The sequence below is a fragment of the Manacus vitellinus genome, unplaced genomic scaffold (assembly GCF_001715985.3).
Source record: "Manacus vitellinus isolate BGI_N305 unplaced genomic scaffold, ASM171598v3 scaffold_0_pilon, whole genome shotgun sequence".
Taxonomy (NCBI): Eukaryota; Metazoa; Chordata; class Aves; order Passeriformes; family Pipridae; genus Manacus; species Manacus vitellinus.
The window spans coordinates 41467186-41484549 of NW_021938789.1; positions in this window are offsets into that span (position 1 = coordinate 41467186).

The following is a 17364-nucleotide window of genomic DNA, read 5'->3' on the forward strand; positions in this document are numbered from 1 at the left end:
GAATGATGAAATTGCATCAATGAGCCCGAATCAGGGTCGCATGTCCCTGGAGATTGTCACTGTATGCATGGTCATGCTATCAAAAAAGACAGTACTGCCCCCAAAGAGCTTAAAACTGAAAGATAGTAGCAAACAGGTACAGATAAGCCAACAATCCCCAAAATCAGTTCCCAAATAATGACAGTTATGGGACAGATGAAAGTACAAGATGAAGGACATGATCTTCTAACTAGGTCTTCTTTTAGCAAGTAACAATTTTAGCAGGAGGAGAGGAAGAAATCAACTATTAATTCATGTGTTTTCACGTGATGTTAGCTTACTTCAGATTAAGCAAATGTGTAAGTGCTTTGTTGAGTGAAAGCCAAACTCCACATATTTCATTGCAAAACACTTGAGTGGGATCAGAACGATGATGGTCTTCTCATGCCCAGAGAATCCCACAGAAAGTCTCACCAAACCCAGTTATTCAATGGTAACAGCTACTCGGTATCACACTTCAGCTACTTCTGGTGCTCTTTTTTGTTCTATAAAGATAAAAGCAGCTGACAGAGAGATAGCTTATTTAAGGGCTGGAGGGGAGAGGTTTGGTGGAAAAAAAAAAAAAAAAGGTAAGGATGAGGCTAGGATGCTCTGGCCCCAGACTGCTCTCCCTGTCTTATCTGTCTAGGTCATAGGCCAGATCAGAGTATGAGCCTGCAAAAATCTTCCTACCATTCTAATTGAGTCATACCAGGATACGGAGCTGATCTACTATATATAAAAAATACATCAAATACCCTTGTATTAGATACCACTAACATATGCAAATTATCCAATTTATTTTTCTTTAAAATATTAATAATCTTCATTCTAGCACTTTGTATCAAATATCTTGATTAAAATGGATTGGCAAAACTTGATATCTTTGTTTGATTTGCTTCCTTTCATTATGGCTGAAATTGTAGTCAGCACGGCCAAGAATCTGGGTAGAAAACTTGAGCAGCAAGTGATCATTCACAGCCCATAACTTGTCCTGAATGACAGCTGTGAAGTCGCCTTGGACTGCAGAATGCCAGGTTTAGTTCAAGAGCTTTGCCCCCATATTCATTAAAAAAAAAAAGTTTTGAAGACCCTCCTACAGCCTCTACAGCTATAGCTTTCCCACAGTTTTCTGTGGGATTTTCCAGAGGTCTGAGTAGGGAAAGACAGAGACCTTTGAACAAGCATCCTCTTCTCTGTAGCACTGAGGAGGAGAATATTAGACACAGTCAAGCATTGGGAACCAAAAGAAATTTTTTTACTAGATTACCTGTATACTTTTATTTCTACAGTTGATATATTCACATCAATTAAAATAATTGTAAACTGAAAAGGAAGAGATTCTGAAGTTTATATGATTATACTACACAAGGAATTCTTTCAATGAAGATTTAATTCATAAGCTTGTGTTGTTAGTAGGTGCAAAAACCATAGAATAAATCAGTCTGGAAGGGGAAGCAAACTCCAGACTTGGCTAGCAAGATAGAATTCACGAAAAGTGAAAGGAAATTGAAATATGCAGTGATGCTACGAATCCTTTGATATCCAGGAATAAATAAGAAACTTACCTCTTTCTCAAAGAGGTAAAGTAATAAAATAACACTCCTTATTTCTTCTTATTAGAGCAATTTTTTATTTATGCTTTACTAGATGTTGCACAGACAAGCAGCAGAAATGTTGTCTTTGCCCCAGGTTGCTTACGGTTTGGACTTAGGTAAAATTTAGGTGAAGTCATTGAAAAACTCTGAAGGAGACTTAATTTCTTTTTAGGGGGTAGCAGTTAAAAGAGCCAGAAACAAAGTTCACATATGCATGCACACACATAGACATACATACGTGAGGAATAAAGCCCTTTTCCTCACCTCAATGTATCTTCCAGTAAAAATAGGGACTGTTGAGTGATTTGTTCAGAAGTTGTTCTGCATAACTGTATTTTAAAAAGTTAATGGGATAAGTTCATTCCTCTTGAAATTCTGCTTACTTTTCAGTCTCTACAGTCCAGACACTTGGAAAGGGGGAGAAGAAGAAAAAAGAGGAGAGAGAAATCAAGATTATTTCAAGCATACTTTTTGGCAAAAACTCTAGATTAAACTGATAAGCTTGCAGACTGCTGTGCATACTCCATCACAGTCTTTAAGAAGTGAAACAACCATACGGTACTTCCAAAAATAATATTCAGAAAATAAGACTCAAGATAACAACCCAATTTTTCAAGAGTCCTGATAGTTTAGTCAAAAATGAAAATTGCTTCCTTGTCTTCTCACTGTGCTTTTCTTGTCACCTTACCAGGTATAAAGCCTTTGTTACTGGAGAGTAAATATTTTAAAATTCTCACTATTATTTAAGACAAAACCGTATTTCTTGATACAGGAGAGCAGCTATCCTCAAATATTCTCTAGTGCAAAAACACTGAAGTGATATGAGCTGTAGCTCAACCGACAAATTCGCTCACTAGGGTAAGTAATCCATTTCTCTAGAAACATGCAGACACCTTCTCCTGTGGTCCACCCTCGGTTTCCCTTATACATGTTCCTATACATACACCCAGTCCCTGCTTCACCTCCACTACCAGAGCTCAAGTACTGCAAAAGTAATCATTTTGCTCAATCATAATTAGGTTTTTCCTCATATACACGAAGAAAAAGAAGTACAAAAACATGAGGGCTCTAATTAACATGCTGCAAGTAAAGAAGGAATAAAATTTACTTCCTGACTCCAGGCTTTCTTGAAGCTTCCTTCTGTGATGGTTTTTACCCTGAAGCTATTTTGGAAAGAAAGTAAACTGAAGAATATTATAAGCGTAGTAGTTCAAAAAAGGAGGAAAAAGGCTTGTACCTAAGTCAGCAATCCTGCCAGAGCTTGCATTAAAGCCTAAGAGGTCTGCCTCAGCAGCCCTGTGGCTTTAGGGAAGAGCTACAATATCCACTTACAAAGTTTACCTGATTTGGTTCTGTTGAGATTCCATGTGCAGTGATAGCCATCCACTGCACCATTTACTCCAGTGGAAGAGTAGGAGGTTGGAAGACTTTGGGAGAGCAGGTAAAATGCATAGGTGCCAAAAAGATATCCCTTGATGGAGCCTTGCTTGGCTTGCTCTGTTACCAAAAATATAATAATCCTACTAATCACATTTTAAGCACATTAAAAATGACATGAGGGTTGCACAGTCAAGCACTCAAAGATGCAGGAAAACACTAAAGTTAAGGTTTTATATGCAAATTAAATTAGTCTCATAAGACATAGACATTACAAAGCTTATCTCTACTCTAAGGTGCGGTCTTCCATTACTTTATCATTTCCTTCACCTCTCTCCTCCTCCCAGGTTAGATCAAATGCTGCCTGCCAAATTTCAAGTGGAAAAGCATAGACACAGAAAGGTTGCTTCCCCTGCCCCCTCCTCCACAGTGAATCAAGATGCAGGACGTTTTCCCTGTGCAATATGAAAAAAAAAGTCATTTTCTGTCAGCTCATTCTGAGAAGCACACCGATATAAGCTTGGCTGAAATCCCCTCCTCCCCACCTCTCCTGAATGAAGACACCCATCTGGAAAATTTCAGCCTAAACAGTTTAAGCTTTGGCAGAGGTAACGCAGACTGTTAAAAACATGACCTTCTGGCTGAAAGCGCTAAGCAACCTTAAGCATAGGTAGCGTTAGCAGCCCTGTCCACCATACATAAACACAAACAAAAGAATGAGATTGTAATATTCTGAAGTTTTTAAAGTGGGAAGGAGATCCGCTGTCAGAGCTGTGTGAGGAATATATTTAATGCATCTTCCAGACAACGCAATGGCATCCTTCAGTAACAGGATTAACAATAGATATTTGCACATTTTCCTGCAACATCTCTGCCAAAACAACTTAGCCCTGACCTTACAAATCTTTTGTCATACTCTCAATTACACTACCCCAGCTCCAGGAAGACATAAAATATTCATTTTCTCAATATATGCTGAGGAAAAGGTTTATAGCAGGGTATTTCTTCCACTCATATATGTGGTTTTCATTCCCACTGGAAGACTGTTTTTAGCAGTTCAATGTCCTCTTCTCTCTTCCTTGTTTCTGTTTACTGTTTAGCTGACTACTATTCCACATCAGGTGCTGCTTTGCACTAGAACATACAACTACAGTAGTCACTCCTCTTCTGATCAATAAAAGGAGATTCCTTCTACGTGTTCAAAACCCACACTCAGCTAATTCAGTCACAAGTTACTTAACCAACTGCAAGCACCACCAGGGAAATTCACTGTCTTATGCAGAATGTGTAATTAATGGCCCCTTCTGCCCTCCAGAGCTATGAACCTCAGAATCTTTTTAATGAGCACATTATCCAGCAACTTGTTCTGAGGTTAGGGTTATTCAATTGAGACATATAAGATTATCAATACTAACAGTTGATTTGGTTTCAGTGTTTGTTTTTGTTTTGAGGATTTTTTTTGTTTACTTGTTTTAAGAGAGGGAGCAGTGCTACTTTAAAAGCATTGTATCTATGTGAAGGGTAGGAATGTAATGGCAATGTTCACTGATCATCAAAACAGGATTCGCACAACATTTATGTCAAGCATAAATGCAAGACCACGGGAAGCAACACCATAGGGAAAAGCCATGTCCTTCCTCACTTCCGCTCTCCTACTGCAGAATAAGTTCAAACCAGCTGAAATTGGCTCCCTGCAGCTGGGGCACCCCAAAAGCTGCTCTACACTGGCACCGCAGAAGAAAGACCACCAGCAGCTGCTAGAGCTCCACATGGGTGGCACCCACACACACAGCTCAGCAGGTACGGGAGCACTGTGGAGCTGCTTATCTGGCACTGCTCTTACATTTCCTTGCATTGGAAAGGAGCTGATTAAATTCAGCAGTGAGCAGTGGGGAGTCATTTTAAATTTAAAGCTCACCAGTCTTCATTGCTGGTGCTTCCCAGGCTTGTGAAGCACACCACCACCATCCTTCTCTAAAATATGCATAATTCATAATCATCCCCCACTTCAGCATTACGATCAAAGTAGATAGGTTGATCTAGTTTGGGGACAGCTTTACAGCCTAAAGTTCATTTCAAACCACTTCTCGCCTTGGGGCTCTCCTGCCGTTTCCATCAGGATAGGTCAAGTTCATGGCCTAGATGACCTCCTTGACTGTCTGGCTTCTGCGTCTGCAAGCCACATCACCTGACTCAGGACATCAGCAGAGGTCCATGAAATCAGCCCCCTGCCAGGATCAACACCTCCAAGCAGTCTCTGTGCTGTTTCATGTAACCACTTCTAGGCAGCCACAAGGTCATCTGGTTGAAGAGGGAAATGTTTGGTTTGTGTTAGCTAAAATTAGTCAGCGGGTGCAAAGTGTTCTTTTACTTTGCTGTTAGAAGCTTGAGAGTAGTTAGATGTTCTAAGTGGAAAAATTATTAATATAACAAGGAAATATCTTCCTTCCAAAAGTGCCATGTCCTCCGTGTGGTACAGAGCTCTCAGTTGTCCTAGGTAGACTGGGGTTTTAAGCACAGCGAGAGGAAGACTCTAGTTTTGGATTTCTTTTTTTTAATTTAATGCATTTTAACAAGCTACTGCAGTGGGTTTTGAAACTATTGTCCAGATGAAAGTTAACTGGGAAAAGAGCTCTTGGAAAGAAAATGTTAATGGACAAAAATGGATGTATTCTGTGATTTTTTTTTCCTATATTTTCCCCAACACTTACTCATCATCTTTACTTCCTTGAAGAATGAAATTATATAATAAACTGTTTGCAGAAGTGAGGGAAAGAAATGCACTTACCGTATAACAGAAATAAGTAGCAAGCATTTATTTTCTTTGTGGCATGATGATGTCACTTTACCATCTGCAGCCAGCTTAAAATCAGGATTTCCACAGAATAACAGCGGAGACAGGACTCTGCACGTGCTGTTGCACTGGAGAGTTACTCTCTAGGCACATGTGCTCAAAAGTCCCTGAGCAGCTTTTTTCACATTGGCCTCCTGATAGGATGCCTTTCCCTACAAAACATGCCAGTGGGGCTCTCAGCGGAATAGTACTAGTACCCTTATACTCACTATATTTGATTATGCATTGATTTAAGCATAGGTTTTCAGATTTTCAGCACTCTGCTCCCTAAATGCACATTAAGGACAAAAAACAGTCCATTGCAAGCAAAGTCTGACATTTAAAATAATAATTTCTTTTTATTTTACCCATCACAAAACCAGAACATAAACGAGCAGACAGGTTTCTATTCCTGCAGCCCACCTTCTCTTTGGGTTGTGCCTTCTCCCTCCCACTTCTGTGCAGGCAGTTTCCCTAATCCACAGCAAATCCTAATCCCTTCACTTTCCTGCTTAGCTCACTGGAACATACAACAAATTCACACCTATTTCTGTGAGTTCTCCTTGGAGATTTCCTGTTCTTCCTTCAGACGCAGCTGATTTCCTCACAGTTCTGTCCTAAGGCACTCATATCCCAAATGGAAGACACAAGGGGTAAATAACAATTTACAAGAGAAATTTAACCCTGTTCTGTCAAATATCTAGGGATTATCCTGATGATACTGCAACATCATAGTTCTTAGCAGGGATTGATAACAACCATGTGGTCAGATTTTCTACGTTATAACAGACTCAGGACAGATTTTCCACATGGGAAACAAGGGATGATTTTGTTTTCACTTACTAAAATATGAAGTACAACATTCAGCCCACCTGCAACATGAGTTACTTCATTTCTCTGTGAATTTCATTATTCTCAGAGATATATTATTTCAATAATTTTGTTCAGAATAATCTAGTATTTGGGATTACTGAAACTTTTGAGAGCTAGAAAACCACTTTATTATGAGGCAAGAAATGAAGAAATGCAAAAAATCGCAGTTTGAGAGACTGACATTTGCACTCTGATACATTAGTACACAATGTTGGTTTTGACATAACTTGAAGTCTTGGTGCAACTTATGCAATATGAGAAATTAATGACTTCCTGTTTCTATTCATTCCCCTTCACTTCAGAAATGGTTTCATCAAACAGAGAGATAGCTGACTTTTCTCTAATTCACCAAACCATACTGACTTAAACAGCAAAGAAATCAAACCAAGTCAATCTATTACCTATTATTTAATCCATTTCAGGAATTTGCTTGATCTTGCATATCACAAACACCCCAAGTATCAAGAGCTCTGGGTGAAGAAACTGCATCCCTCAGTCTTTCAATGTAGACAGAGCAGAAAAGGTAAAGGTAAAGCCTCAAAATAAAAGTTGCTGCAGCATTAACACTATTTCAGCATTACATCAGTAGCACCAGTTTCTATGGCATGGAAAAATCAAGCCCTGGCACATCAGTCCACCTTTATCAGCCAAGTTGTCTCCTCTGCTTTCCTCTCAGAATAAATCTTAAACCTCAAAATACAAAAGTTAAAGGTGCAGTCTTCCTTACAGAATCAACTCAGAATTTGGCAAGACTGGGAAAGCCTTAAATGGTTAATTCCACATCTGCTTTTGTTTGTTGGCATTTTTTCATTCTAATTGGAAAAATGAAAAGCTATAAACTGGATGACAACCACAGCCATCAACTATTAATGTTTCTGTTCATTTGCTATGCTAAACAAGAATTCCCATTTACTACTTTATTTTTAGATACTGCTTGCTCATGAGCAGCCTTGTACCTTTATCTGTGGGTTTTGAGCATGAAAAAAGTTACACTGCAGATTGCATTTACACTTTGCAGCTGCTCTAGGTATAAATGTTTTCATGATCTTTACATTCTACCAGATGTGAAAAAGCGGAAGAATTGTGAATTTTTTAATTTATTTTTTTTAGAAAGGAGAAATGTGTTAGGATCTTTCTCTATATCACAGTTTTGCTTCAGAAAAAATAAATAGAACAAATCATAACTATTAGAAAAGGGGGAATGGAGAGATGATAGAGAAACACCAAAGTGTAGATGCTACTCTCATCATCTTTGAGGTTGCTAGACGGAGCTATAATGGACGGCAAAACTGATTTTAAAATACTGTACATACAGGGGAAGATCTCTAACAGGGCAGATTCTTCAAGAATGAACAATGAGGTGAGTGACTACGAACTTTCTTTTTCCACTCTGGGAAGGTATTAAGAATCCAAAATTAAACAAACCACTGAAAAATACAATAAAAATCTACATCTTGATGCTGAAGGAAAAAAAATTAAGTGAGGGCAAAGATACATTTTTTTCAATAGAACTGGTAGTCAAGCAATGGCATAGTTACCTCTTGGCATCTTCCCACACAAACTATATAACTTTTTTTTATACTAAAGTAGGCAACCTAGAAAGGTATGGACCTCAATATACACAGAGTGAAGGGTCAAAACATAATGACCTGTAATAGCTAGGAGCTCAAGGAATAGTCTCTTCTCAACTTCCCAGTCTTTGAATAACCTCATCAAGTTCAAAAAATGGAGTAAGAAAATGTTAAGGACAGTTGCTCCTCTACAAAAATATAACTATGAAGTTTATTTCACTTTTTATTTAAATGATTTTATCCATAAACATAAATAAGTCTGGTCCATAGCATCAAGCCATAAATACAATTCCTTGGGGTATAGAAACAAAAAAAGTCAACTAAAAACTGAGAAATAACATCCACACCACACAAAACCCAGGCTAGACATCTTCTCTTTAAGAATTTTTATTATTATTATTATTATTATTTATTACTTAGTCTTATTATAACAACATTCTTTGCTGATTTTTTCTGTGTCAGAATGTTTAATAAATGTGTATTCTCAAGCCATAGGTGCATGGTGCCAATAAACTCCATTGATTGTAACCTTCTTTTCTATCCCAAGTTTCCAAATGACTTTCTAGGGTTCCACTGAACGGGAGAGAAACACACAGTCTGACACACAAGTAATGCAGCAATCAGACCCTCCAGTCTAGAATACAGCAGAGACTCAAACATATAAAAGAAGCTATTGTAGCTAGTTAAAATAATCCATTGAAGATAACTAACATTTTAAAAACATTTCATCTAAGAATGCACCTCATTTCAGCTGTGGGCAGGTTTTGGTTCAGAAGCTCGATTCTAAACTAACAAAGAAAATATATGAGTTAACAGAACAAATAATAAAATGCACCTAATTGAATCCCTCTTTGTTGAAACCAAATTAAATAATCTTAATCATGCTGATACCTATGATAATATCTACTTCAGCAACTTCTGAGTCTAGACTTTTTTTGTTAAATACCAGCAGTCAGCCACAGACAGCTCATCACATTATTAAAAAAAAAATTAGAATTTAATCAGAAAGCAAATACTCTGCTAGTAGTGTCTCTGTAGAGCAAAATAATACTGAAGGGCCACAGCCTTCCCTCAAAACATACATGAAATTGCCACTGACATCTGTTGGGACTCAGCATGCAGCAAAAGAGCAGGATGTGGCCTCACAAAGCCAACTGCTTCAGAGTGGTTTACAAACAACATACCAGCTTAGGGGCAAATCCTGCACCTCTTGCTTGTACAGAACCCCCATGGGTCAGCAGGATAGTTTAGTCTATAAAAGGACTTCAGGAAGCATGTTTTTATGTTATTCAAAGACAGATTAAAAGAGATGCAGTTTTGTACTTTCATTTATTTAGATTAATTTGTGTTATGAAAAGTGCTTTCCTTAGACAAAATCCATTAAATGTTATGGTACTGGGCTATGTCTCCTTTTCCTTGTACTTCATACTTATTAAATGCTAAGTAATATGAACTTAACCGTAGCCTTTCCCTTAAAGCTAAAAAATTCTGGATATTCTCTCTATCAGCAAATAAAGATAAGAATAGCATGCTGAAAATGCCAATTTTACTGCGTATTTCAAGAGGTGATAACACATTTTTCATGGTAAATCCTCTTTTCTCTATTCAAAAATCAATAATCTAACCGTGCTCGTTTTCTTGAAAAAAACTCTGGAATTTTATGAAAATATCAATTGCAAAGTCGTCTTGGTATTCTTATAGATTTACGACATCTCAAGAGGACAAATAAGATGTAATTATGGCATGGTGGGAAATGACTAAATAGCCACCCATTCATGGTGGAAAAGTCTTCAGGAAAACTTTACTTCTGTGAGTACATGTGAAAATGCTGAAAATTAGTTGAAGAATGTGAAACGAGAGTGCTTTTGCACCTATGCTAAGGTTCATATTCAGTCAAGAATTCCACTTGAAGAGAAGCCTACAATGGCTGAACACATGACATTTACAAATAAAAGCAGCTGGCTATGAGAAGTCTCTTAAAACTAATCAATTTTCCAATACATTTTATTATGGTTGTCAAAAATCCAATGATGCAGGTTAGCAGCATGGAGCTATAAAAAACCCCTCACACCATGGCAGTGGCATAATCTTTGCTTATTTGAAAGCCTGACAGTTTCCCTTGATTAAAATAAGGATACTTCATTACAAATATTAAGCATTGCATTATGAGTTATGTAAAGTTTATGCTTTTTCATTTATGCTTTAGAATCTTAACCACATTGTCTCACTTACACATAATCCATCAACCCAGGTGACAAATAGTCTTCTATATTTACACACTAGAAATACACAAGGAGCATACTGTATTAGCAGCTGAAACTACAAACGCCACTGTCAATCAAACTGGCCAGCATAGGACCATATTTCTTGTCACCAAGAGGCTTAAAGCAAAGAATCTGTGCCTAATTCTCTTAAACCTTACAGGTCAAAAGGTTTTAAAATTATTTTTGACACCATTTCTTTGCTTTGTCAACAGGCCTGAGTACTTTTTAACATGTAAAGGATATCAAAAAGCTGCTCATCAGAACAGTCTGGCATTAGCAATTTATGGTTTTAAAGTCTGGAGTGCATAGTAATTCCACTGGTATAACAACATGCCGTTCTGGAATGAGAGGATGGAGATGTGGCTGTAGGACTAACTTTTATTAATGCAAAACCTCCAAACCAATCCCTGACACTCCAGGCAACCAGCAGTTGCTGAGTCAAAGCCACCACACAGCCTAAAGCTGCACCGCTGTGCAAAATACCCTGCTGTCGTAGAGACACTTTCCTGCCCAGTGGTTTTATGCCTGTTTCCAGGTCTTGCTTCCCACACACACACACTCCCTAACACCCAAATAAAGTCTCTAAATTGTCAGCATTGTCTCACTTGTTGAAGTACTCTGCAGTTCAATGACAACAACTACCCTTGAAAAATCAAAGTTTTTTAAAATTTTCAAGAGCCCAACTGTTTGAGCCTTTCTTATTAAAGATGCTGGTTTGCAGCAGGCACAAACCCTAGCTGAAGTTTTGGCCCCATCCTGATAGATTGGCAGAAGGTAAAAAGTTCCTTCCCAGTGAAGTTCACAGTACAGAAATTCTGAAAATACTGAATGACTGAAAAACAAACTCCATCTACAAACTCCTGGCTGCAGCTCCCAGGAACTGTAGCCAGCATCTTCCGCTCTCTCTCCAGTCCTTTCAGGACAGAGTCCCTGTGATCTGGCAAGGAGCAGAGGAGACACGCCATGCAGCAGGCAGCACAGCCCTCTCAGAGCCAAGAGCTCACAGGGGCAGAGCGCTGACCCACCACCTAGGAATTAATACACAAACCACTTCTCAGTTTGTCCAATAAAGCAAGCCTGCTGCATCCTCCCAGCAGAGCAGAAAGCCTTTTGGCTGAAAACAAAGTCAGCACACTGAAGTGGGAGATGCTATAAAGCAATGAAAATACACAATGAAGAGAAATGGGGTGAAAGCCAAGTAAGAATAAGGAGACCTTGAACTTGGTGAAGCAAATATAGGTTTGAATAAGAGGAAAAAAGGACAATAAAATAATGTGAAACAGAAAAGGACAATGTGAAGTTAAAAAAGACAAGATATCAAGTAGGGAAAGGATGGGAAGGATTGAGGGGGGAGAATAAGAATAAAGTGAAATGCATTATATTTACACTGAAGAGATAATCAGGACTAGGGTTCAGTGACCCAAAATTGCATTCAGACGTCAGAATGAAAACAGTGAAGGAAGATTAGAAATTCTGGAATAGGCATGCTCATTTGCCTTGCCCAGAAGTAATAATGGAATCGTAGAATCATTTAGATTGAGAAAGACCTTTAAGATTGTTGAGTTCAATCATTAACCCAACACTGTCAAGGCCACTACTAAACCATGTCCCTAAGCTCCACATCTACAGGTCTTTTAAACATCTCCAGGGGTGGTGACTCCATCACCTCCCTGGACAGCCTGTTCCAATGCTTGGCAGCCCTTTCTGTGAAGAAATTTTTCCTAATATCCAGTCTAAAACGTGCCAGGTACAACTTGAGATCATTTCCTCTCATCCTATTAACTGTTATTTGGGAGAAGAGAACAACTCACACCTCACTACACCCTCCTTCTAGGCAGTAGGAGAGACTGAGAAGGTCTTCCAAGCCTCCTTTTCTCCGGACCAAACAACCCCTGCTTCCTCAGCCACTCCCTACAGGACTTGTGCTTCAGACCTTCACCAGCTCCACTGGCCTTCTCTGGACATGCTCCAGCACCTCAATGTCTTTCTTGTAGCGTGAGGGCCCAGAATTCAGCGCAGTACCCGAGGTGCAACCTCACCAGTGCCAAGTACAGGGGGACAATCACTGCCTTGGTTCTGCTCGCCACACTATTCTTCTTACAAGCCAGGATGCCATTGGCCTTTTTGACACTTCCCAAACTTGTTATCAAGTCTCCTTCTCTTTTGTTCAGGGAACAGGTACTGGAGATCCTGTAATGCTGGACATTACAAAACTATGAACACTATAAGAAAATCAGGTTCTTGCGCAGAACAGAGACGATGCCTTGGTGATAGTGAAATCAGTTGTGCTTTAAGTGGTAAAGGACACAGTGATGATGAGAACAGGTGCTGGCGTAAAAGTAAAGCTCCGCTTTATGGCAGAGCTATCATTGCCAAAGATATTCTTCCCCTATTTTCAAAAAACTGTATGACACTAACATGCAGTTGTCCTAGACTTTCCCGAATGTTAAGCTTGAAAATAATTATTATTAACAGCAGCAATAATAATATGCAGCCTGGAAGACCCCAGCCTTGCTGGAGCAGGTTACCTTCACATTCTTTCCCAGTCTCACAAGAGTTAATTCTCCTGTCTGCCAAACTGCTTAGTTCAGACACTGGAGCAGAGGGAAGAGCAGGGGGAAGGAGGAGTAAAGAGGGGGAGTGTAGCCAAGAGGACAACTCTATGTAGCCCCTAGAAGTGCTCTGGGGCTGAATTTTGGATGACAGCCCAATGCTAGTGACTACCACTGCATTCAACTATATTAGATGAAATATTATCATAAGGTTATATCCATTTTCCTCCCTTCATTGTATGTGTGCACTGAGTCTGTTTTTTATTTTGGTTAAGGGCAAGGACACTGCATTCAACAACCCAAACCGACACTCCCTATTAAAACAGTGTATTTCATCACAACATATGCTCTGGGACATAAATATCAAATCCGGGTCTATTTAGATAAAAATTGCCATGAACCAAACCGAATGGGATAGACAATGAACGACAGAACATTATTGCACACAAGGATCACAGCTCAGCCTTCCTTAACTTTGCCCTGCCAGAGCTTTTCATCAGGACAACAGATTATTACCCCTGTTACATCTATCTTCTTTTGCCCCAGTGTTTTACTATTTTAGCTCACTGTGCTGAAATTCAGAAAGCAAAACAGCCACAAGCTTCTCAGATCTCTCTGAAGACAGAGATGGACACAAACCTCACCCCTAGGTCTGACCTTTGTAGGGGTTGCAACCTGTATGTCAGGTTAGGGTAACTGATAGATAACAGCCCATCATAAGGGGTGGGAAGAAAAAAGGGAATAAAGTGCATCTTCCATAGTGAGAAGCAAAACAGATGAAAGCCAGAAATAGAGAATTCCCATCAAGAAGCAAGGTGAAAGAGATACATGTATCTTGGAAGCAGAGACTGCAAAGTTTGTGAAAAACAGAAGAAAAAGCGACCCTCAGTGAGAACAGAAACAGAGCAGAAGAAGAGAGACAGCAGCCATATGAACCCATTCCAACTTCAACAAAAGGAAGTATAGGAATTTGCACTGTTACTGCAGAACCCAAAATATTTTAGATGTTTACAAGGTAAGTAAAACATCACTCTTGGTAGTGGATTGCAAAATGTAATTCAACTCAAATAACTTGTGAGCAGTTTGAAGGTTTTACTCTTCTTTCTTCTAATACTTGTTTTCTTTACTATTTTTCTCTTCCTATCCCCAGACCAATTACATTTTCCTTTTTCTATAAAATTAAAGATCAGGTTATAGAAAAAGAATTATCTCCCTTTCACTGAAAATGCAAAGGCCTTTACAACCCTTACTTTTCCATCTTTTTCCCCATTAACAATTCCTGTGAGTTCCAGTGGGCTCCTTTCATCCATATTGGGTGACATTACAGATGGTTCTGCTTTAGTGTAATGAAAGCGTAAGCATTTCTGCTGATTTATAGCTGAATAATACATATATTGCTTACAATACTGCAGTTTTATATGTGACATAGAATTGCTTTTGGTTCCTAAGATGTCTCTTCAAAAAAGTGAACTAGAGTACATTTTCTATATTGAAGGAAAGGGTAACACTAATCAGTAGAAGAAAAACCTACAAGCAGTCATGTTTAGAGCTGAGAGAAAACTCAAGGAATTTCCAAGAAACTGGGAATAAGAACAACATGGGTCATGTGATCCCCTAGCTCAGCTTTAAGGAATTACAAGTTCCTTCCTATTATGTTTGTGTCATGCAATTGAATACATCACACTCAGTTGCTTACTTTAACTCATGCCTTCCAGGTCTTCCCCACCCGGGAAGACCTGGAATTTATCTTGCTAGGGAGCTCTGACTGCTTTCAGGTCTTTCCATTAAAATAGTTGGAGCCTAAAGTGCAAAATTCTTTGAAAAATATTTCCCTTTGTTGAGAAAGATACTAAAAAGTCTTACTTGCAAGAAAAACAAGTTACAAATTGGCAACATCAGGTTTCAGTAATAATCCCTTTTCCATTCTCGTACTAATTCTGTCTAATTCTCAGGGGTTTTGCTTGCCTGAGTTTGAGGTGCTTCAGATATGGATCACGCAGAAGAAGCTCCCTAAAACAGAAGACTTGAAGGTAGTAGGCAATGCAGAAAGGTTGTCAGACTTGTTAAGACAGATTCAACATTGATTCAGTGTGTACTCTGAGGAGGGCCCAAGAGCAGGCTTTCATCCAAACCTATTGAATTCTGGTTCAATTTGATGTTTAGGCTGAGGTTTGGACATGTTAATATTTTTTTGGAAGTGATTCATCCAAAGCTTTAAGTTCTCCAGGAAAAAATGTGGGATTAAATTAATCCTAGATGTTAGTATTTAAAAAGGAAAAACCATGTTTAATATGATCTGAATGGCAGTAGAAACCTGAAGCCACAGAAAAATGATACATCCATGGAACAATAGCATGAATTACTAAAATCAGGGCATCTTAAATACCAAAATGTATTCAGAAACAGTGTTGGGGAGAGGAATCCTGTATTGAGCAGAATTGGCTAAGAAAGTAACTCAAATGTTGCCAGCACCAGGACAAAGCAAGGGTAAGAGGTGCTTCACTTCTTATATATGTATTAAGGTAAAAAATTAGCCCCCCTAATCCAGCTGGGTGCTCCGTAACAGCTGCTTTTGGTTGCACATGCAATACAGGCAGGCGTGGAAACCCAACTCCATTTTGCTCCTCTTCAGCCAGCCCCCAGTAACCCACACAGCAAAAAAACCTGATGCACTTTCTTGCCAAGATCCAAGACTCTGGGATTTTTATCTGGGAGGGAGAGAAGGAGGAGAAACAAAATGAAGCCTGCAGCTGCTTTGGGTCTCGGGTGGGAAAAAAATTGAGCAGCCATAAACTATTCTGCTCTTCAAGAGAAGATGGGCTCAGGAGTTTGGAAAGAAATTTCTGATTGCATTGGAATGATTAAAATGGAGATAACAAAATAAGTTTCAGAAATGGAAAATGGTCTGGAAAAGAAGTCTCCATATCTGCATATCTAATCTGCTTTTCTTCAGCTGTCTAACCAAATGGTGATTCTGCACTGCAGGTTCCTATTAGAAAAATCATATGGAAGGATCAGGTGCCATTTATTTGCACAGTGAAAGGTACATTAGGTGTTGAAAAAGCTCAGTTTTGTTGATGTTTACTTTGTGAATAATTAAGCTGTGGTAAAGTCTTAAGTGATCTTTTTGGTCATGAAAAGAAATGACATGACTTTGTCACGAAAAGAAATGACAGGACATTTGTATTTTGAAAGCATATGAGTTTATCAGATTACTATTTTTAGCATATTTGTGGTCTTTCCCTAAAGCATATTGTTTGTATGTGCATGTGGCAGCTCAAGTGTTCCTATCCTGTTAGCCAAAGCGCGTATGGAAGGAAGCACTTTTATTTTTTAACTGGGGTTATCCAGCTGTATATCATGAGCCTTCCTCCCTCCCCCCAGTTGAGCCCCCCCAAGCCACAGGACTCTAAGCTGGGAGCAGCACTTCTCCTAACCCAGATGAGTGATAGAAGGGAGTCTTGAAATCCACCTCATGAGAGATCAAAATCAGCTTGGTTTACATTCACACAGAGCCCTCCCCATCAATTTGTCTGAATACTTGCTTCAATTCACTGGAACTTTCAGTGCTTTGAAGACACATAGGTTTAGGGAAAAAAAACAAAAGACCTCTCCTCTGACCATACAAGAGCTTGTGGGAAGCATTCAAGGACTCAGCAAATCAGTGCAGCATAGCCAAGCGTGCACTATGGAGTTCTAAGAAGCCCTAAAGCACAAAGTCAAAATCATCTTTTCTTCCAAATGCTGTCCCTTCCACAGACTGCCTGAAATGGGGGATTGACACTTGCCAGGCTCCAAATCCTGGTCCCATATGAGGCTAAGTCACTTCATGTTGCCATCATGTGTGCATATCTGAGAGAAGGAGGCTGCCATCAGTCACCTGATGGGGCAACCATCCACACCCCACTTCAATTTGTCTCAAATCCCTTTTCCTCTCAAAGTGATACACCACTGTGATATGGGACTTTTACCCAGAAAGACTACTAAGCACTGCATGCTGACAATGCACAGGGACAAAGCCCAGCTGCTGTGCAGACTTCTTGCAAAGGAATGCACTTCTGTGAATCCTTTTTGTGCACACCCAGCACGTCTTAAAAGCAGAGGGGTATAACTAAAACAAGCCCCTTCTTCCAACCTGTCAAGTCACACATATTCAACATGTGATTCTGTGATCTAATTTAGTCTTTGCGCTTCCCCCCTGGTTCCAAATCTTACATGTTTCCAGCCTACTGCCAGAAGTGCTTTCTTCCCCACTGCAAACACACACGTCAATAGAAA